Source organism: Eulemur rufifrons, chromosome 6 (genome assembly GCF_041146395.1).
Source record: "Eulemur rufifrons isolate Redbay chromosome 6, OSU_ERuf_1, whole genome shotgun sequence".
NCBI lineage: Eukaryota > Metazoa > Chordata > Mammalia > Primates > Lemuridae > Eulemur > Eulemur rufifrons.
Genome location: NC_090988.1, coordinates 10,656,594 through 10,679,989, shown reverse-complemented (window position 1 = coordinate 10,679,989; position 23,396 = coordinate 10,656,594). Strand labels below are relative to the sequence as shown.

At 50.0% G+C, this 23,396-nt stretch overlaps 1 protein-coding gene across 11 annotated transcripts in view; it reads left to right on the top strand.

Annotated features, from left to right (window-relative positions):
* The window catches only part of PKNOX2 (PBX/knotted 1 homeobox 2), a 198,548-nt gene that overhangs the window by 6,369 nt on the left and 168,783 nt on the right, over nucleotides 1–23,396 (top strand). For 10 of the 11 annotated variants that reach the window (XM_069468718.1, XM_069468712.1, XM_069468708.1 and 7 more), the window contains exon 1: nucleotides 3,792–3,864. The gene's annotated coding sequence lies outside the window, so the exon portion shown is untranslated. Of the gene's footprint in view, nucleotides 1–3,791; nucleotides 3,865–23,396 lie in introns of those variants that run through there. The other variant, XM_069468710.1, reaches the window with a different exon arrangement.

Below are 23,396 nucleotides of genomic sequence, written 5' to 3'. Positions count from 1 at the left end.
TGCCTGGCTCACCCCCCTGGTCTAGTGCTCTCTGTGTTAGACCCATGGCTTTGTTAACCCCCCGGCTTATCTCCCTCCATCCTTCTAACTTACCTGCGTGTGCTTCACAGATGCCCGCACAGCTGTCCTTGCGGATGCAGCGTCAAGTTCGACTGTGCTACTTCCTGTGGGACACTTGCTCCTCTCCCTCTCCCTGCCTCTTTTCCAAACAGACACAACCATTCAACTCCCTCCTCATTCACCATTTTGCAAATTCCCTCATATCTGTAAATATGAATGGTCGATCTCATTTATGATTCCATTTCATTTTCATAGTGAATAAGACAAGCCTGAGTTCAAATTCTACTTGCATCATGGCATGGCTGGAAACCTTCAACATGATCCTTTGCCACAGACCACTGGCGCTGGAAGGCCCTAAAATATCATGCACATGGATGGCTCCCCAACATGCACCCATGGCCCACTGCCAGTGCCACTGGGGCATGGTGATGAGTGAAAAATAAGGACAATATGAAGAGGTTGCATATGCACACAGGGGTGTGTGTGTGGGTGTGTGTGTGTGACGGGGAGAGAGAGGGAGGGAGAATGGTTTTCATGAGGCTGGCTATATTTATCAATTAATATGGCCCTTTATTGTAAGATATTTTTACCCTTCTAACTTTGGAGGGTGGAATTGTTTCATGAAATGATGCTAAGAGAAGACACCATTAATGTTTTATCAAAATATGAGTTTGTCAACCCTATCCATCTTCTAATGTTTTTCAATATTTTACTGATGGCTGAAACCCAAATCTGGGAAACCATGCTTCAGAGAAGCTTCTCACCCAGTGCAGAATTCTCCTTCCAGTGTTGGAAGTGCACTCCCTTCCAAGGAAGCCTAACTCATTTTGGACGGTTGTCATTGCCAGAGAATTCTTTCTTACATTGCACCGCAGATTGGCTTCCTCTAATGTCGACAGTTAGTCCTAATCCTACTCTCTAGAGCAAAACAGTCCCTCTTTTGCATAGTTTCCTCAAATATTTGGAGGGCTGTCATGAGAGAGAGGGATCATATTGCTTTAATCACTAGAACCAGGACCAATGGATAATTTTAGAGAGGGACGAATGTACCTCCCAGCCTCCTAACAACACTGAAAGCAGCAAGAGCAGCAGTGATAGCTAACAGTCCATGAGTGCTTATTTTGTGTGAGGTACTGCTCTAAGCACCTTATGGTATATGAAGTCATTCAGTCCTCACCAACACCCTCAGAGGAAGAACTTATAATAGCCCTATTTTACAGATGAAAAACTGAGGCATGGAGGAGTTCAGTAACTTGCCCGTGGTCAAGCCGGGATCAAAACCTATACAGTGTGATTCCAGAGCCTGGAACAACTAGACTTTTAACCCACAGTTTAACCACTGGGCTTCTTCTCTTACCCTTCTCTTCTACTCATTGCTGTCAAAGTTCTTAATATATAATGCCAGAAGTGCATATAGAACTAATATGGACAGAGTGGAGATCATTTACCCCTCCACTGGGCACGGTATGGCTATTAATGCAACCTAACCTCACAATGAGTGAATCTGGCAGCAACACTGTACCCTGGGCTCATCTTGAGCCTGCGTTTAACTCATATAATCCATGTCTTTTTTTTCAAACCAGGTCAGCCCACTCTGGTTTTTGCAATAGATTTTTGAGTTTAAGAGCAGGATTTGGTGTTTATATTCTTGTCAAATCTTTTTCTGCAAAAGATTCTGTTAAAAAAAAAAAGTAGATATGCATGTGGACATAACATATAATAATTTGATGGTGTAGAGTAATGGGATTGTGGGCAATTTTTCTTTATTTTCAAAATTATTTCATCTGTGGTCATCATGATGTTATTGTGCAAGAAATAAAAACTGGTAGAGGAAAAAATGGACTTTTTAGTTTTGGCCCATCCTTTCAGCTTGTTAAAAGCTTTATAACAATGTTGACTCTGTCTCTCAGCACACTACCTACTTTTTCCATCATGTGCACATGGAAAGTCTGCCACGTCCTCTTCCAAGTCACTGGTGTCTCAGCTGGACAGTCCCAGAGGGCAGGGTTAGAGCATACAGCTCTCTAATTTAACCTACAGGCTTCGTGTACTGAGTTCATGTGGTGCTCAGTAGTGGTATAAGTAGTTTAGAATAATACAAATTGGAACCCATTGCCAGCCAAGGCCTGGTTCTGAGGTGCTGTTGTAGATTCTGGTTGGAATGAACAGGATCCACCATTCAACATTTCAGCAGATATTTACTGAGAACCCAACGCATGCTGTGCCCTCTGCTAGGTTCTGGGGATGTAAAGATGCAGAAGACACAGTCCTTGTCCTCAAGGACCTACAAGTGACTTGTAGTCCAGTGGTCTGGTCCTGTCTCTGAGGTACCTCCGTGAGCTGTGAATCTTGCTCTTGCTGCTGTTAGTACATAGCCCCAGAGGAAGTGCCTTTGGCTGGAGGACATTAGTATGAACAAGAGGGACTATTTATTTTCATGAGCACATCTCACCATACCACATGCCTGAATCTTCTAATTGCAATTCCACCTTCTTCCAAGAAGCCTTTCTTAGCTTAGTTAAAGGGAAAATACTAAATGGGGTGGGGGTTGAGGGGCTCTACATCACGTCATTTCCTTGTTGAAAAACCTTCAAAGGCTCCATGGGCTCAGAGGTCAGCATGACTGCTCTTGCCTGACACTCAAAGCCCTGGATGCTCTGGCCCCACCCTGCTTTCCTGGCGTTATTCCCTGCTCTGGTCTCTTTCAGGCACACCGACCTCTGCATTGTCCCAGGACCCTCCGTGATCTCCCACTCCTGGCTCTTGCTCAGATAGCACCCCCTCCTTGGAATGCCCTCTCTCTTCCTTCCACCAGCCAAGTTCTCCCTCTTCAGGAAAACTCCCTTGAGTGCTTCAGCCCTTGCAGACTTCATGTCTCTGTGGAGAGAGAATGAGCATCTCTTCCATAGTTTAGCAGGACCTCATAGATAGTCTTGTCTTCTCGGACATTATTCCATATGAGTGATCTCACTTCCCCAGTGACGTGGAGGCGATGCTTTTGTAACAGGACCCATGGATTTGATTCCTGCTGCTTCAGTGTGGGTAGAACACAGAGCAGACACCTGATAAATATGTGCTTGGTTTTTAAAAATTTGTTTTATCCTAGAAAGAGAATTAGAAGTCATCAGGCTTGTGATCTTTTCAGTCTTGCCCTCATGATTCTTTATGCAACTTTTCCTTCCTGTGCAAATGGACTCTTCGCCTCTACTTGAAAGTTCTTTCCTGCAGCAAGACTTGCATATATATTCATTCCCCACCATGAACATCATGGTCAGTTTTGTTGTTGGCTTTTTGTAGCCTTCCCTGTGTAGACTGCAAGCTTTCTTTCACAGGGGCCCCTCAGCTCCGTCCCCCTGCATGGGGTCTTCCATCAGGCAGGGGGTGCTAGGAAATGCTTATTGCCTTGGTCAGCTCAGGACACTCCACAGCCATGAGCCTTTTTTTCCTCTGCGGTTCCTATAGAGAAGGGGCTGAAACCCCTAAGACATTGCAGCACCAAGTAGGTAGAGGAGGGCATGAGCCTCTCTCTGTCCTGGGCAGCGCCCTAGACAATAATAACCACTTTGCACCAGGAGTCCCTTGCGAGGAGACTTTCCCTCTCAGTGCTGTGGGGCTGCCAGCCCCAGCTTTGTTCCCGAGCCAGACCTGCCCCTGGGTGTACCCCCTCCCTTCCCTGGCTGTCACTCCCCGCAGAATCTTACACAGTCTATAAAGATGTTTTCTTTTATTGACAGGTGAAATCTGGAGCAGGACTCTGAAGCTTTCTGTCCTCCATGCCGCTCACTAGAAAAGGGGCTGTGAACTGTAAGTAACTTTGATTGGCGTTTTCCGTGCTGACTCAATAAGGTTATGGGTTAAAGACCAGCCCTGAACCTGGTCTTTAGCAGCCATGCATTGTGCACAAGAAACGCTCAACAATGAGCTAGTCAGAATGTAAAATACAGTGGAGCTCTAATTAGATTATGTCTGAATGTGACAAAGAAGCCCTGTAATATGACATCCTATTTAATTAGACCATATTGATTGTGCATTAAGGTGACTTGATGTGTTACATGTGTCATGAGTTCTGGAGAAGGAAGCTCGTGAGTTTACAAGGCTAGCACAGACCCCGGCCACCATCGCTGTGGGCTGAGCTTGGGAGACAGTGAGAGGAGGAAGCGGTGACATCAGTCCCCAAACTGGCCAAGTTTATAGCCTGCACTTGCTTTGACATCTGGTTATTTCTGGGGAGGTGTGAGGGAGGAAAAAGGAAATGCAGCTGACCACGTCCCTTCCATCAGCCCAGGAATAGCTCCACTCAGACTTAGGCTTATTTGCTCATGTTGTTTCTTCCCACTTGGCAAAAGTCAACCTACCTGTAGGACCTGGCCTAAGTCCACCCTCTTCCAGCCAGAGTGACTTCTCCCTCCTCTGGCCCGCGGGTTACTGTGCTCTCTGCAGCAGGGTCGTGCGCTCCTGCAGGGTCACGTCTGGGATTCCCACTTCTCTCCTTTGCCTGCTGCGCCCTCAGCAGAGTCGCTGTTCAGTGATGTCAGCCGGGTGGCTGAGTGGCCCTGGGCCAGCAAAGCTTCTCCACCCTGTTTCTGGGGCTACTCGAGGCTGGGCTGCTGCTGCGGCGACTTTGATAGTACATTGGCTTCCAACCAGTCCGTGGAATTATAAATGATTAACCGTTATCAGCACACATCTTCACCTCTGTGTAAAAATAGATTGACTGTAATGAGTATTTGAATAAATCATAAGAATGGCCGCCCTGCGATCGGCTAACATCCTGCCGATGGCTGCCCGGTGAGTGAGCAGGGCGCCGGCCCTCCCGCCTAATGGCCTGAGATTCAGTGCCGGTCGCCTCTGTGATTGACGGGCCTGGGCTCCCAGGGTACCTCCTCTGCAGCCAGGCTCTGGAGCAGTCGGAGCCCCCGGCTGGGGGTGGGGGGATGGGGAAGGGTGCCGCCCTCCGTCATGTTCCAGGAAAGCCTGCCTGGGAGGTGGGGCGGAGGGTGGGCGGAGGGGAGCCAGACTAGAAGATAATGACCTTTGTGAGAATCGATGTCTCCTCGCATCGGAGGTTAGAGGGACCTCATAAGTCAAGTCAAGTATGAGGAGCAAGCTGAGCGTGAACCTTAATGGGAGCTGAGAGCGTGGGGGAAATAGGTCTGCACATTCCCCCGTCCCTGAGGGTGGCCGAGCACCTTGGCACAGGGCCACCCTCACCCAGGGAAACAGGGACAGTGACGAACCAGGAAAAGCAGCTTTCTTCAGGTCCCAGGCCTGAAGTGGGAAGATGCAATGATCCCTCAGGGGTGGTTTACCAGGGCTCCTGCCATCTGGACAGGGAGGAGCACAAGGAGCAGGGGATGCAGGCTCAGGGTGATGGGGACCAGGTGAGGACAGAAGAGTCTAAAAGTCTGCAGTTTCAGAGGGAAGGCCAGCGAGGACTGGATTTGAGAGGGAAACAGAAACCATTCCAATTCAATTCCACTGGTGTCCCAGTTGCTAGGCTATGTAACAAATCACCTCCAAACAGAATGGCTTAAGAACATGTATTCTGCTCACATAGTCTGCAGGTCAGGAATTCAGACAGGGCCCGGGGGGAGCAGCTTGTCTCTGTGCCACTGCTGTGGAGTCTTAGCTAGGGCAACTCAAAAGCTGGATACTGGAATCATCCAAAGGCTCACTCACTCGTAATTCTGGGCTAAGACATTGGCTGGGGCTGTCTCAGCCGGACCCGCTGTGACCTCTCCATGTGGCCTGAGCTTCCTCACAATATGGTGGCCTGATTCCCAGGGTGAGCATCCTGAGAGACAGTAAAAGCCAGGTGGAAGCTGTATTGCCTTTTATGGCCTGCCCTCCAAAGTCGGGCAGCACCACTGCCACCGCATTCTTGCAACTGGGGCAGCTGCAAAAATCCGTCTAGGTTTCAGAGAAGGGAACACAGACGCCTCCCCCCCGCCCCCACCAAAGGAGTATCAGCAGCACGTTGGAAGAATAGCCATTCAATGTGAAATAGCGTGAGGAACAGGACAGACCTTGTTGCAGCCATCTTGGGAGAATACAACCCACCATAACCAGTATTTCAGTTAATGGTGTGGCACAGCACAGCCTCATCTATTTCCCAGAGAGAATGAAATGGACGCTTCCCGGGAGATGACGTGCATCCCTGGAAGGACAGGCTAAAGAAACCCTACCTTAGATAAATCAAACTGTCCCTTAATCACAGATGTTTAGTTGAAAGGGCCCCTCGGAGGCCAGGGGAGGTTTCCTTCCTGGGTGGGGCATGCTGGTGTTAGGGGGTCATGCAGCTGGTAGAAACCTCTGCCTCATGGTCCATCTCGGTAAAAGTGAGTCCAGTTGCCTCCACTGAGTTGGGTTGTCAGGTCTGCAGTGTCAGGTCTGGAGGGGTCTTAGACCAAGGACTCCACAAGCCTCGAGCCCTTCATTTATATCCAGGGCTCCGTGTATTCCATTGCCAAGGCCTTCCAAGCTGGGGTAGGTTTCAGACAAAGATCAGGAGGCTACAAGGGGCTATTCTGGGGCCTGGGGAATTCTGAACACCACATCCTCTGTTTTCTTTCCTTCTTTCCCCTCTGCCCCATGCTATGACCTGGGGAGGCTGTGTCCTGCAGGAACAAGGCTCCCCTTCCTTTGCCATTTTCCTGACCCAGATGCAGCTAAATTCTGGAAGGGAATCTGAGTGCCCTGGATGGCTTGTTGTGACTAAAGGGGATAGAAACAAAACCCAAGCAACCAACGAGTAGAAAAAGAACAAGCCCATCTTCCCAAAGGACTGAGATCTGAGAATGGCTAATGCCAGAAGGAAGGGGGCAGGGAAGAGAGGGGTGAGTGGGCTTGGTCTTGTTGAAAAGGTGCTGGGGTTTGTAGGGAGAGTCTTGTGTTCTTCCATATCAGCTTAATATTAATAGTAGTAACCAACACTTATTGGGCTCTTGCTACATGGTAGGCACTATGCTAAGCCATTGGGGTGCATTTTCTCATTGACCCCTCACTGTGCTTTAGGGGATGCTGGTATTATCTCTGTATTACAGAAAAGGAGAGGTGGCTCAGAACCAGAGCAACACGCTAGAAAATAACAGAGTAAGTTTGTAGCAGAGTTGAAATTCAACTTAGGACTCTCTCCAGAGACTAAAACCACTTCCTTTTGTGCCTCTAAGAGCCTCAGTTTACGCTCCTATAAAATGGGAATGTCTGAGGACATCATCCCCAATGTCACCTTCAGTTTTCAGATCCTAAATGTGCAGACACGATTCTAGAAACTTGCTTACGTATATTTAAGTGGGCCCACTTTGTGGAGTTGAGGCTGTGTGAAAGCATGGAATGATTTCCTGTTCTTTCCCGTTTGGTGAATCTGAGGTCAGGAAACTAATATTTAATTTGGGCAAATGAAGGAAACAGATAAAAACATAAAAATCATTTAGATTTTCAAGGCACCAGCTTGGAGGGGAAATGTTGGATTGGAAGCCCAAAGCTCAGATTTGAATCCCAGCCTTGTGACTTAGCACCTTTGTGATCCTGGGCACACCTCTTTGGTCTTTGGATTCCTTGTCTCTGGAATAGAGATGGGATTGTATGTACTCCCCAGGATGCTAGGGGGCCTCAGTGAAATCCAGCACGTGCATGTACCTAAGCCATTCCTGGCACGGGATAGGCACTCACTCATGGTTCAGCCATTCCTTCACCACTGGAGTTGGAAAGAAAGGTTATTCCTTTGCATTGCTTCTGACAGAGATGGTCAAGAATCTTGCCTTTAACTGTACTCCCATAAAAGTTCACTCATAAACTATTGATATTTTAATAATACACATTAGTGTCTTGCCCTTTGACAAATGAATATTGAATGAGCAATAAAGAGGCAAAGGAGTAACCAGGTATATGTTGTGGAGAAGCTGGGATCTTAGGTAGCTGTCCAAGGGAATGTCCTCTTTGCAGAGACCTTAAGACTCAGCCCTCTCGCCAGTGACCCCTAGGGAACAGCTCTTAAGAGGAGCTCAGGATCCAGCCAGCTCAGCCCAGTTTGAGCAGGATTTATCCTTGTTTTTTCTTTCACTTGGCTGGAGGGGACTTGGGAGAAGAGAGAATAGGTCATTCCAGTGCTGCTAAAAGGGTGGATGTTTGACCCCATGTGGAATACCATGGGGCTCCCCATTACCTTTGCTAAAGGTACAGATTTCTTCCTCACATACTGTCTCCTCTCTGTAAATTAAAACTCTGCAGACGGCCAGACAGTGTGCCCACAAGAAATCAGGCAACGAGCCTAGAATACACAGACTAGTTTTACCTCCCTCTCTGTACTGGACCAGGTCTTGATGGGAGTCTATGCTTGGGGTGTGTGCTAAGGTTTACCAGACAGAATTTCCTGGCTCTTCCAGCTTCTGCTCCCAGCCCCGCTGCCACAGCCTCCAGTTTCTCGTGGCCTCCATCTGCACTGGGAGTCCTTGAGTGTACGGAGAGCAGTGACAGGGGCTCTTCGTTGGTCCAGCTTAATTGGTGTGATTTAATGGCGTTTCTGGCGGATTCAGATTTATACAGCTTTCTGAGCTGCAAATCTGCTTTCTAAATGTAGAATTTTTGTGGAGTGGTAAAAAATAATGGCTGTTCTGTGATTCCTGCCTCCTGAGCTAGGAGATTGCAATTTACATTATGCAAATAGGCATTATGCAATCAAGGCACTTTAGCAGGAATCTGGTGGCGAAGAGGCCGCTGATGAGAAGCCAGGTCTGCAGCCCCAACTGGAGGCGCCCCCGGAAGAGTGAGATGAAGTGGGGAGGGGATGGGCTGGACGGGGGAGGAGGCAAAGAGTCTGTGTCCCTGGTCCAAGGAGGCAGAGTGGAGCCTACCCAGAGATGAGCGCATCACATCGGGGAGCTGCCAAAGCGACTCTCTCAATTAATGGCTTTGTTTAATCATACCCCCTGTCCAGAAGAGTATTGTCTTACGGATAATTTCGTTTGCCTAACGAGATTTTGCTAATTAAATCTCCTTTCAGTTGGTGTGACTGTGCCTGCAGGAGAGGGGGCTATTTGGAGTCTTCTCCATAAACCTTTCTGGAGAGCAGCTAGGGAGGAGGGAGGGGAGGGAGGAGAGAGAAGAGACAGAAAGGGAGGGAGACCCTTTCCTGCTGTGAGTGGGGTTTGGAAGCTGCAAGGTGGCTGCCACCCACCCACCTTGCCCGTCTCCTGTTCATGGAAATGCAGACAGTCATAAATCCTCGTCCGGCCTGAAGGGATTTCCCTCTGTTTCCTTCCCTATGGCTCCTGTCACCTCCACCATTACCCACTCTCAGGCTCTTCCCAAACCCTCAGAGAGAGAACCATGAGGCTTGCGAGGAGGTTCTGAAGGATTTCCAAGTGCTGCTCCCAGCAGCCCTGGCTGTGGGGGTCCCCTCCCCTTGCCTTCACTGTTAGCCAGCCAGTCTGGCTCTTCAGAGAGGAAAAATTGCTCCAAAATTGGCCATTTCTCCAGGAATAATTGCATGAATCAAAGAAGAGAAAAACTCCTTAGATTCATTTATCATCAGGGCTAGCCAAGGAGAGCCTCCTATTAATATATTAATGTACAGAGGAGCCCAGTGCTGTGCCTGTGGTAACCGGAGCCTAATTAATGCTGTGAGTTGTGAGTCTGTGACCACGTCACTCCCACGTTGGACCAACCCCAGTGGTTCTTTACTATGGCCAGGTGGAAGGTCAGCTTCCTTGGCCTGGCTGACCGAGGGGGCTTCACAGTTCAACCCTGGTTTACTTTTCTACCTTCGTCTCCCACCCCTCTGCTGCTCTAACCTCCCTGTACATATTGGTGCTCAGACATGCACCCCAAGTGTGTGGGCTGCTGAATATCCTCCCCAAATATTCTGTATACTTTTATGCCTCGGTGCCTTTGCACGTGGTGTTTCTGTGTCTGGGGTATCCTCAGCCCATACCCCTGCTTCTCCCGTAATACCCAGCTCACATATCTCCTCTGTGACTTCCTCCTTTCAGGTCGTCCCCACCCCCACCGCAATGCTGCTGCACTCCCTTCCCTGTAGATCATCACAGGACCTCAAGCACGGTTATTAGTCTATCTGTCCAAGTTAAGGACTGAATCTCATTCTTCTCTTAATGTCTGTGCCTGGCCAGAATAGGCACCCCACGAGGTTGGTTGAGACAAAGGGTGAATGGATGAGCCAAGGAGAGGGTGGGGTGATGGAGACACGCCCTTTATGAAGCCCCCCAGCCCTGAGGCGTGATGGTGGGGGCCAGGAGGCTGATGTCCACCAAGGCCTGCAGAGGTGCCCACCTGCCCACTCGTGACTTCCATGTGTGGGCCCTGCACTCTGTCGGCGTCTCATTTCACACACTGTCGCAGGCACCCTATCAGGTGGGTATTATCTTTGCAGAGGACACTGAGGCTCGTCTGTCCTCATCAGAGGGCCAGGCTGTGTCTGCCGGTAACTGGGCCCACTGAGGGGCCCCAGGAGGAGCTACCTGGAGGGATTGGCAAGCTCCTACGCTTCCGAGCCTCCCCTCCCCACTCACCCATCCTGACGGAAACCTAAGCCACCCTGGGAGTGTGTCCCACTCTTGCTCCCCACAATGCCAGGGCTCACATGTGGGCTGGGATGCCTGTGTGTGCCCGCCTGTCTGTGTCTGGTGTGCTGGGGGCTGGAACCATGCACAGGCCCTACAGTGCGACCTCCAGCTGCTGGTTCTGGACTGTTCTGGACTGTAGCCCGTCTGGCATTGGGATGTCAGGAGTGGAAGAGTCTACAGTCCATGCTGGGGAGGGGGCAGCCCAGGAGCAATGGCTCAGATCTTCATGTGGGGTGCACAGGTGTACACATGTGTGTGTGTGTGTGTGTGCGCGTGCGTGTGAGGCAGTTTTTGAAGAGAGGGGCTTTGTGTCTTTCTTGGTTCCTGAGTTTTTGTGCTCTATTTGCTGCCCTTTGGTCCAGGTCTATCTGTGCATGGTCTGTCTCTTCCTCTAGGGTTGTAATCATCCTAATATCCCCACCATGCTATGCTGTCAGTCTGTAGTGTTTCTAGGTATGCAGTAGGTGCTCAACAAATGCTTGGTGAATGCATGAGGAAAGGATTGAACAAGTGTGCACTTTAGTGTCAGACAGACTTGGGTTCTGTTATTTACTTACCTGGGACTTTGGCTTTAATTTTCCCTTCTAGAATGCAAAAATAATAAGACTCCTTCTTCTATCTTTCTTGAAGAGTTGTTGGTGGGGGATTATGAGAGATATGTGAAAGTGTTTTATAAACTATACAGCACTGCACAAGTATAAGAGGTTATTACTATAATGGTTATTACACTTGAAGTGATCATTGTGTTTGAAAATTAGGGATTCTGTTTTCAGGAATATAAAATCATCCAGGCCTGATTTGAACTCTGAGACTTACAGAGCAATCATTATAGGAACTGATTCTAGATTTGACCAACTGTGGGATCTTTCAGGGGCTGGAGCCTCAGCCCAGAGACTCCTGCCCCTCCCCTTCCTGGTGGACTGTCCCTGGGGTGGGAGGATGAGTCTGGGGAAAGTAGTCCACCTTCATTTAAGCCACCTGTCCCCCAAGGATAGGAAATGGAAATGGTCTCTCCTAAGCCTCTGTCATTGCCTAGACTTTCATGCCTTGTTATCTTTGCATATGCTGTTCCCTGTGCCAGGAATGCCTTTCCCCCTTCTTTCCACTGGTCTTTTGATCCTCTCATGCCAAGTTGCTGCACTGTCTCCAGGCTGCCAGGTTACCAAGGATGCCTCCATGAGGGCATTTGTCACAGTGCGCCTGGGACTGTCAATGTCTGCCTCCCTCACCAGGGAGGCAGGTGCATCGCCAGGGCAGGTGCTGGGCTTCACTCATCGCTGTAGCCCCAGAGCCAAGGGGATGAATGGATGGAAAGATGAAAGATGAAGGGAAGAGTTGGGGCTTGGCAGTGGCACAGGATTTGAGTTTCTGAAGCATCCTAAGCTACAGAGGAAGGTGAGGAAGAAGAAGCTTTAGAGGGATTAACACTGCCTTGTAAATCACCCCCCAAATTTATGAGCTATATCCCACCCACCTTCATGCCCCAAAGGTCAATGAGGCTGATCTTCCTAGAGTCACTGGGCCCTAGTCCCCTATAGGTGGGTGACTGGCCCTCAGCTGAGTGGTGAAGCCTCCAGGTTGGAGCTGTGTCCTAAGGATGGGCAGCATCTACCTGCGGCTGACCCCTACAGGTGAGCAGTCCTCCACTTGCAGAGGCAGATGCTGCCTTCCCGCATCCCCAGCCCTTCCAGATCTGTCTCTTGGTAGGATTGTCCCCAGCTGGTGGAGAGTCTGCTGGAAGCCCTCCCAGGAATGTGGCTCCCTCGCCTTCTCCCCTGTTGGAGGTTATCTTGTCTGCCGCCTGTTCTGGGTCTGTCCCCCAACGCCCTCCCACTCCCAGCCCCAGGCAGCCTCAGCAAAGTGCCAGGGGGCTGGGAGGCTTTCCATTACCGAATGCACTGAACCTATTTGTGAGTGTTTTGCAAAGTGTTTAATCCAAGGTGTTCCCTCAATTAAATTAGTGCAAACATCTGTGTCCCACATCCACCTCCATTTGCATTCTGTGCCATTTATTACAGCGGGAAATTGGAAGGCACCTTAGGAATACTTAGGACCGAATTAGGCTAGGTTGGGGTGGGCTCTGGGGAAGGGCAGGGTGCCTGTGAGGTCGGTCCACAAGACGAGTCCGTCTCCAGGCTGGGACCTGTGAGGAGCCACTTTCTGGTGCAGGAGACCACGTAGGGGCAGTGTCCAGGCTTGGGACCACTGGTCTCGTGGGGGAAGTTGGGTGAGTTTAATTAATGCCCTGATCCCCACCTGGGGCCAAGTACCTGCAGAGGCAGGAGGAGTTCACTGTTGTTGTTTTATAACTTTGAACCCAATTAAAAAAAAAAACAAAGTGTATCACATTCAAGTGACCCACCTGGGTCTCTCCCTAGGGGCGCATTTCCCTGCTGGAAGGTGGGGTTTTCTCATCATGAAACTGCTCAGCCTCAGTGACTGGCTGAGTGTGGGTGGCAGCTTCCCTTCCCTTATACCCCGTGATTCCTATGACTGTCAAGTACTTCAGGAGTCCTACTGTTATACTAATCTAGGAGGGATCAGAGAAGAATAGTTTCTGCTGTGTGACAGTGTGACAGGCACTGTGCCAGGTGCTTCACATGCTTTGTCTGTGGTAACCCTCCCACCCAGCCCTGGAGACAGGACAGACCAGGGAGCTGGGGCTCAGGAAGGCCAAGCAACGTGCTTGTGGTTGCACAGCTGGAAAGCAGAGCAGCCGGGGCCTAGATGCGGGTCTGCATGGCTCCAAGGTTGTGTGCTTTCCACTGCACTGGGACATCTCTGTCGAATGAAGCAGTTGGGATTGGCTCTGAGTCGGGAACTGTGCTGCTTGGCCGGGTTGTCCAGAGGCCCTGGTCCTAGGCTGCTCCCTGCTAGGATGGCTTACCTGGTATTCCCAGGGACCTGCAATGTGTAGGTTCAGCATGCAACTCACTTACCAAGGGCAACCTGGCTCTTGAGGGGTGGGGCAGGAGGAAAAGAAAAAGGCCTGGGGAATGAAGAAGGCTCATGAGTTGCTGGAGGGACCTTAGCAGTCACTGTATTTCTCAGGACTGAGTGGGGAAACTGAGGCTCAGAGGAGGCAATGGCTCATTGGGCACAGAGGGTTTGGTGGAGGAGGCCGGACTGGAACCTGGTGCTCCCACCTCCTAGGAGGGGAGTGATGTCAGGGCCTGGGAAAGTCCTAGGGTTTTTTAAGGGTAGGTGCTGCCATTCTAGATACAAATGTGAAATTAGGTTGCAGCAAGAAACCAAGGTGAGGAGAGGATGGGAGGCTACCGAGGACTCGTCTACTAAAGGCTGCCCTTAACAGAGAAAGTTCCAGCTTCTAGAGAGCTGCCATCTCTAGCCCAGGCCCTGGGGCACCCAGACCCCAGGGAGAAGATCCTCACCAGCTCCTGGAGTTCCACCTAGAGACGTCCAGGGAGCAGGCAGAACAGACAGGATGTGTCCTAGTCTGTTTTGTGAGGCTATAACAGAATATCTGAGACTGGGTAATTTATAATGAACAGAAATTTATTCCTCACGGTTTTGGAGGCTGAGAAATTCAAGACTGAGTCCTTCCCCTGTAGCTTAGAGTGTGGCCGGCATCTGACAAGGACCTTCCTGCTGCTTCATAACACGGTGGGAGGCATCCCATGGCAGAAGGGTGACAGGGCCACAGAGAGAGAGCAAGAGGGGGCAACCCCACTCCTGCGGTAACAAGCCCACTCCTGTGATAAAGACAGAGCCCTCCTGACCTAAACGCCCTTGAAGGTGCCACCTCCCAAAACCGCCACAATAGCAAGTACATTTCAACGCGAGCTTTGGAAGAGACAAACGTTCAAACCACAGCAGGAAGGGACTTGGGGCCTGAGCCTGGACAGTGCACCCTCCTGGTGCCCATCTCCACCTCCCCGTTCCTCAGTTGCCCTGTGCTCTGGGCAGCACCATGGCATCTGGAGGAAGATGGTGCAGTGGAGGAACAAGGGACTGGGGTGCAAATCCCTGCTCTCCCCCTGCTCCCTCTGACCAGATATGGCCATCTCTCAGCCTTGGTTTCCCCATCTGTTAAAGAGTAATAGTAATCTCATCCCACAGGGTTGTTGGGAAAATTAAAGGAAATCGTAGGTAGGCTTAACTCTGGTTAGGACACAGGGCGTCGTGAGTTTTCCCTTCTCTTCCACCACTGCTGTCTACCTTCCCCTGTTCTACCCCGTGCTTTGATCCTGGACACCAGGGGGGCTGTGGCGGGAGGTCGGCAACACCTGCTTCGGCTCTCCCTCCTCCCTTCCTCCTTCTCTCCCTTCCCTCTCTCATCAAAAGACTTTAATAAATGCATCTCAGCATGAGGCACTGCCTGGGGCTTTATAAGAATGAATTGCTTATCCTAGCTCTTACTTCCTAGGAATGACAATCTACAATCAAAACACATTTATTAAGCACTGACTGTGTGTAGTATCCAGCCCAGCGCTAAGCACATACGGGGCAGCCTGAGAAGCCACCCCAGGGCCTCTTTGGAATTGCCAGATCCCAGGACCATCTGCCTTTCCCAGCAGGATTTTGGGCTTCTGTGCCCTTTTGTGCCTCTTTGCTTGTGCACAGGAGGCCCTCTCTGTCTCGAATGCCCTCCACCCCCCTTGCTTACCTGGTTGGAGCAGTTTCTCAGTGATGAGTATGTCTGTGATCGCATCTCGGCCCATCCCTCCTTGAGCGCTCAGTGCACACTGGGCATCCTTTCTGCGTTTGCTCATCACACTGTCTCAATTATGTCTTTGCTCGAGGTGCCCAGCTCTAGTAAAGGGCCCGAGAGGCCGAAGTATGGACTCCTAGAGCCAGCACAGGCCCTGGGGTCTTCCCTGGTGTCTCACCTGCAGGGTAGTCCATGCCCAGTGCCTTGCAGCAGAAGAGAAAGCTTGGTTATTAGAATGCCTTCCTCTCTCATTGGCCTTTGACACTCAGTAAATGTGTGTTTTGTTGGACAACTTCAGCGGCCTCCTTCACCACTGGCATGTTGGAAGGGAGGCTGTGAGAGTAGCAGCCTCACTCTCCAGTTTCCAGGGTGTTCAGTCTGAGAGCCCTCCCGTGTCTCTTTTATTTGCAATTCTGCTAAGTATTCGCTCTCTCCCGCCCAGCCTCAGGATATGGGATCTCCAGATGGAGCGCGGGATAGGCAGAGAAGAATGACCCCCTGATGTAGCCCCTGTATCTTTGCCAAGGACATTTCCTTTTCTCAGTCTTTCTTCCCTCTCCGCATGGCCAAATTCTGCCCATCCTCCCAGCTCCTATCCCACGTCTCCCACAAAGCCTTCTTAGATCCCTCGGAGGAGAGCATTTCTCCCTCCCAGAACCCCTGGCCTGAACCTCCTGCCACTGACCAGGGTCACTGCATCCCAGCTATATCCATGCCTGTCCTTTGCCACTGGAATGTTGGTAGAGGGTCCATGGCTGATGCTTCTGTAGCCCTCGCTCCACCTGGCCTGGTCCCTGGCACATTCTGAATTTATAATACACGTTTGCCGAGTGAAAGAATGAACAGAACTCCTTCCTGTTTGTCTCAGAGGGAGGTACCTGGGCTCTTCTTTTATCTACTGCTTTGTGTTTGCTGCCCCAGGGTTCTAATAGACCTAGAGGTGCATTTGTCACCAGTTACTGGAAACTGAATGCTACAGCCAGCAGAAGAAAAACAGGTGTTGAATTCTGCTTGGTATACCGAGCAGGCTGGAATTACTTTTGCACAGCAGGTCTGTCGGGTCCCAGCGTACTGATACTCTAGATGCGAAGTCTCCAAAACAGAGTAAGCAAGATGGGCCATTGGAATAAGAGAAGAAAATCTTACAACTTTATTTGTATTCTTTATCTCATTCTATTTAGATTTCTACTTTTGAATGTGTTTCCTGAGACACATGATATATCTGTGGAATATATTGGTAGTATGTCTAATATGTATATTAATACATGTTTGCATATGTACATCTTGAGATTTTTTTACTGACAGCTGTGAAAACATCTGAGAACATGGACTTAGGCCACTGGTCCACTGTCCAGGGGCAAGACTAGTGCACATTTGCTAGAGTCTCTGGACAGAAGCCCCACCTCTTCCATAGCCTAAACTCATGCCCAAAGCTTTACAGCCTGAATCTCACTAAATGCCAAATTCCTTAAGGAAAGGAACTTGGGAATCCTATTCCCCTGTGACTCTCCGGGGCCTGGCATGTAGCAGGCACTCACATTAAGTAAGTGTCAGTGGGATTATATTGATTTAAATCAGTTGAGACGATTGGAGAATCTTTTAAAGTTTTAAAATTTGACTTTGATTTAATCCTCAATGGTTTACTTCTAAACGGTACAAGAGAGAACTGTCGTACAGCAAATAAACATGTGTAGGTGGCCCTGTGTGTCTGTGGGTTCCATATCCATGGATGCAACCAACCACGGATGGAAAATATTAAAAAAAAAAAAAAAAAGAATGGTTGCATCTGTAGTGGACACGACTGACTTTTTTTTTCTTGTCATTAATCCCTAAACAACACAGTATAACAACTATTTATATAGCATTGACATTGTGTTAGGTAGCATAAGTAACCTAGATATGATCTAAAGCATACGGGAGAATGTGTGTAGGTTAGATGCAGATACTACACCATTTTGTATAAGGGACTTGGGCATCTGTGGACTTGGGTACCCCAGGGGGGTTCGGAACCAATCCCCCTCGGATCCCGAGGGATGGCTGTATGTGCCTGCTGTGTACCACGTTCTGAGCTAGGTAACAGGGTGACAAACTTGAGGTCCTTGACATCAACTTATTTACATTCCTATTACATTCCTTTTTTTTTTTTTCAAAAACAAAGAAAACAGCTAACCAAGAAATTTTCATGATGTAAATTTCCAAACAGATTTCAGAAAGCAGAAGAAACCGTATATCCTGAACTCCATGTACTCATTGTCCAGTTTCCACAGCTATCAGCACTCTCCTCTTCAGCGTGCTTCTTAGAAAACAAATCTGGGCCTCGTATCATTTCCTCTGCAAATGCTCTAGAACTCAAGGCTTTTTGGGGAGAGACAGACCTCTCAACAAATGCAGTTGTGTTGTAGGAACTGTGCCAGACCCCACTGGGCATGACCAGGGCCCAGAGTGAGCCGAGAGGGGTCAGTACTCTCTAGGGAAAGCAGAGAGGGACAGGAATGATTTTTATATCATGGCGCGTAGGTGGAGTCTCTAGGCTTAGCTCCTAGCCTCCTGTGTTGAAATTTCAGAACCAAAGAGGTGACCTATCAGATAAGGAGTGAACATGCGAGGTAGACACACCTACTGGAGAGGACGGCAGGCCTTCCCAGCACACAGACAGGGCACTTACAGATCTTACCGTCCACCTCCCTCATTCCAGGATGGGAAAACTGAGGCCCAGAAAGCCAAGGCCTCCTGCCCAAGGTTGCACAACTGGAGACCAGCAGCGGCTTGGGCCAGGCTCCGCCCTCTGCCTCCTACAGCACAACGAGGACCCCCGGCTGCGCAGGCTGGGCCTGCCCCCTTCACACGGCCAGGTTTCTGTGGCCAGGAATAGCACACACTGAGCCCCCCAGCAGCTTCTGGAGGGGGCCAGCGGCCTGCAGCCCCCAAATCATCATCAGAGGCTGCTTCTTTCTTCCTGTACAAGTTGAGCACTTGCCACCCTGCTGTCTGTTTTTCCTTGCTAAGGTTCAGTTCTAATTATGTTGATTTTCTTCATCCCACCCCCTCCTGGAAGCTTATTAGGTTGAATATTTTTATTTATTATCATTTCGCCCAACTCCTGCCAGCATTTCCAATTACTCTCCCCGCTTCCTTGTAATTGTCTTTCTGTAATGGCTCTGAAACAATTGCGCTAAATGAGGTGTCTCCTGGAAGATGAGAGTCTCACTTCATTAAAGGCTAATGTATTCTCAGCTCCAGCTCTGTGGGGCTAGCTTGGAAGGAAGACATTTAAACAGCTTCTTTTATTTTATAGGGAGCAACTTTTCAGCGACGAAGATGTCTGTGGGGTATATGTGTGTGTGTGTGCACGCGTTGCCTGGATTTTAATTTAAAGAAAGTTTATGAAATAGTGTAAGTCCCTTTATAGATGAGACCCTCTGTTCTCAGTAGCTGAGATCTCCGCAGATGGGGTGCTGGGGAACAGGGTGTGAAGGGGCCGTTGGTTCCAATCCCCCCAACCCCCGACCACCTCTATGCCCGTCCTCACCCCCTTCCTCTCGTGCTCTGTGCCTCCTGGATCAGCCCTTAAACCCCTTCGTGCCTCCATCCTGTGTGCTCAAATGCCACTGTGGTGGTGGCCTCCTGTTATGTATTATTTTGTATCAGTTGAGTCTCTTTCACTTCATATATCCTGACTGGTATGGTTCATTGTTTATTCATTTGTTCTTTTGTCATAAACATTCAGTACACGTTTGTTGCCCACTCTGTTCGGGCGTTATCTGGGCTAGGGACATGCCCTTTTGGAGCTCCTAGAACAGTACAAAGTGGAGACGGATGGTAAGTAAGCAGGCACCTCTAGCACGATATGTTAAGTGCCTTCATCAGGCAAGGGCAGACACTCTGCAGGCAACTAGGAGGGCCTCTAATCAAATCTCGTGGGATCAGGGAAGGCTCCTAGAGCCAGGGCGGTCTGGGCTGGAGGCCGGTCTGGGCTGGAGGCCGAGGAGTTAGCCAAGTGGGAGGGAGTGGGTGGAAGTACTCCAGGAAGAAAGAACTTAATGAATCCCATCTCGGTAGCCAGAGAGAGCTTGGCAGGTGAGGTGATGTGGGACAAAGGCCAAGGTGAGAGGTGGAGCCAGAGACCAGGTAGGGTCTCTAAGGCTAAGCTACCGAGGGACCAGTGGTGGGACACTGAAGCGTTTTAAGCAGGAGATTGATTTGGCCAGGTTTGTGTTTTGGAAAGGTTGCTCCTGCTTCAGTATGTAGAATGGATTCCAGGGAGGGAAAGAAAGAGGCAAGGAGACCTTTCAGGAAGCTGTTACAAGAGGTGAAAATGACCTGCCTGAAGACAGTGGCAGTGGAGAGAGAGAGCTGTTCAAATCTGTGAGGTGTTCCAGATGGAGCAATGACAAGCTTGAGATGCGGGGAGGGGAGGGGAGCACCAAGGATGGGATCTCGGTTTCTGGCACGGGCAACTGGTGAATGTGTGTGGTGCCGTCCTGAAAACCAGGAACAAAGTGTGGTACCCAAGGAGATGCCCACGTAGCTCCCCCAGGCTCAAATCCCAGCAGATGCCGGCCACCTTGGTCACTGCCAGCGGTAATAGCTAAGGACCCACAGCACCTCCACCAGCAGGGTCTGTGGGTTGCAGGTGGGTGTCACCTCACTCCTTCAAGGGTTCATGGACAGTTGTGTCCGTAGAGTTCTTAAAGTACATGTACGCGATGAGCTCTGAGCTGAGCAAGTTGCCTATTGGCTCTGACTTCTATCCCAGGTGACACAAGCCACTCCAAGTCCACCAGATGTTGCCCAAGCAGCTTTCACGATAAAGTGTTACCCCTTCTAAAGGATTTTTCACTTCATAGTCAAAAATAAGTAGGAAGGCCCTTCCTGATATGTTTGAGTTGGAAGTGAAGAATTATATTTAAATACAACCAGAAGTGTCTTTATGCCTCCAAGGCATTTGCTTAGGGTCCCTGGAAGCTTGCCAGCAACAGTGGTGGTGATAGTAATAAAACTCGTAATAATATGCTCTCACATTAATCAACGCTAGTATGTCCTGGGCACCCTTCGAAGCACTTATGTGCTGTATCTCATTTAGTTCTCACATCAGTCCTACCATGTAGATATCATCATTGTCTCCTTCATAAAGAGGAGGAAATGGAGGCACAAAGAGCAGTAAGCGTGGGTCACCAGGACTCCCAGCCTGCAGGTCCCTTTGCAGAATGAAGGAAGGAGGGCGTCCTGCCAGACCAGAGCCCATTTGGGTGTGACCGAGGGCCAGGAGAAGTGCCTTGGCCCCACTGTTCCCTGGCGATTGCCCTGCTGTCCTTCTTGCCTTCATGTCCCTCAAGGCCCTGTGCAAATGCCACCCACTGCTCCAGGCAGACATAGCACTTCCTTCCTCCCTGGTTCCCAGAATACGTACATGTCTCAATGATAGCACTGCTGATGTGTCGTTATTTCTCTGCATATCTGCCACCTCAGCTCTACCTTGGGTTTTCCCAAGGAAGGGATCTGGGCTTACTCCTGTCTATATCTTTGGCACCCAGCACAGAGCCTGGCACACAGTAGGTTTTCTGTGAATCAATAAATGCTATCAGGGAGGCCAGGATGCTCAGGAGAGACCCTGGAGGTCAGACTAAGAGGATGCCCTGTTCCTCTGTCCGTCACAGATATGCTCAGATTGGACTCAGGTCCCCCGGGGGCCGCCTGGTAATAAAGGGGCAGTTGTCAGGAACAGAATCTCTCCCTGCGCTCTGGGAAAATGTGGGGGTTGAGGTAAGTGCTCCTCCTGGGCGGAGGGCGAAGGATGCAGCGTCTGGCTGGATGTTTATTCTGATGAGGTGCTTATGTAACACCAGGCTTCCTCCGGCTCCCGGGGACTGAAGAGCGCACACACCAAGGAAGCAAACAAATGGAGACGCAAGCCACTTGTGCTGTTCCACAACTGAAGAGAAGAGGTGTACACATCTGACGTCTTCAGCAACAATTTAGCACCAGGGCAATTTCCAAACAGCTTTTTACAAAGAATAAAATGTGTCTTTAAAGATTCAAGTACAGAAGTCACCAATAGTTTTCCATCTCCCCAATCTCAAATCATGCTCTGGTTGCCCTTCCTCCAAGGCCGGGGCAGGGTGCCAGGGATTCTGCCCTTGGGAGGGGCAGGAGTCGCTTCCCCAGGGGCTCCCTCCTCAGCCAGGGGAATCAGGGCTCTGATCAAAGCCCGAGGGCAGTGAGGGGAGAGAGGGGGAGACAGGAAGGATTAGCTCTGAGCCAGGAGTCCTGGTTTTGAGGCCTGGTCACTAAATAGCTGTGTGACTTTGAGCAAGTGGCTTACCCTTTCTGAGCCTCAGTTTCCACATCTGTAAAACTATCAGTCTGTCCTTCCTAACTCACAGGCTTGTTTTGAATATCTGTACCCTACGCCTCTGTAGGGAATCACTTCGTGACGCTACCTCTCCCCCAAGCCGAGAGGAAGAGCTGTATGTGCAGGAGGGTAATGGAGTCCCCTGCCTGCTCTTGGCCAACTCTCACTTTCTCCTGCTCCAGAGCTAAGCCCGGATCCCTGCCCCACCTTCCAGAACACTGAGGACAATATCCGGGTGAATTCTAAGTCTGAGGTCCCATGGAGCTCTTGGAAACAACAGACGAGGCCTCCTGAGCTCAAGGGAAATGGAAACTGGCTTGCATACTGCAGAACAGTGGGCAGTTCGGGGTAAGAGTCTTAGAATCCTCAGATGGAGCTAGACAGAAAATCACTTTGCTCATTTCATAAACATTTATTGGGACCTACCATGTGCCCAGCATTGTGCTAAATATTGAGGATGTGGCAGTGAACAATACATAGTCCCTGTCCTTTCAACGTTTGCAGTCTAGCAGTATTCCAGATTAGTGCCCACTCCCCTCTATTTTATAGATAAAAAAATAAGGCCGCCCAGGCCGGAAAGTGACTATCTCAGGTCACATAGCTGGTTAGTGGACTTAGCAGGATCAAAAATCCTCACTGTCAAGATGAAATGAGCTAACACACGCCCAGGGCTCAGAGCCATGCCTGGTACTGCCTGGCGAGTGCTCTGTATGTGTTTCCATTGCATTTCCAGACTCTGTGAGCACTTCCTTAATCCCACAAGCCCCCTCATTGGCCCTGAGTGCCAGCCCCACTCATACCTTGAGGTCGGGCATTTGAGATGAGCCCGGCCACCCCCAGGATTGACAAAGTCAGGACAGGGATGACAGCGGTCCTGAGGCTCCTGGCCCTGACTCTATGGGAGCAGCCTGGGCATTTTATTATTTCATTCAACCAACACTTACAGAGAGCTCATTACGTGCCAGGCACTGGGGCTACGTTGCAGAACTGCACTGACAGGGCCGCAGCCCTCAGGGATTGTCTACTTTATTGGGGAAGGGGGTTGGGCAATGAACAATAAGTAAACAAATACACCAGATATTTTGGGAATGAGGTAAGGGCTATGCAAGTCACATACAGGATGCTACGCTAGAGAGTGACAGGTGGTTGGTTGGGGGTGGGAAAGATGGGGGTGTGATGTGGGGGGCAGGTTTTGTTCACTTCTGGACATTGCCCTGCCAAATGAGGCAGGATTTTGGTGAGCTTCTGCCTAGTACTAGCGCACCAGAGTGTCCACAGCTCAGCATTCCAAATAAATGGTATCAATACTGGGCATGTCCCTACTCTGCCCAGCCCCCAACCCACAGCTAGCAGTCATGCATCTAGTGTGGGCCACCTCAGTTCTCACCCGTGTCCCCTTGGAGGTCTCAATGACCTCCCTCCATCAAAATTTGGTATCAGGAGTAAAGGAAATGCAGACAGACCAGGACTGCTCCTCTGATGCTCCCGGGCCTGCCCAGGAAGATGGAGAGGGCGGACTCCAGGCTGATCCCCAGAACGACAGGAGTGAAACCTCCAGTCCTGAGGAACCGGGGAAAGCATTTTATTCCAGGGCAGTGGCAACTGCTGGGGAACTACAACAGCATCCCCATTCCATGTGCAGGGAAAAACCATCTCTTCCTTCACCCTGCCCCTTAGCAACCCAGGCACCTGTGTACGGTTTCTTCTAGAAATCAGAGACTTCCTTTGGACT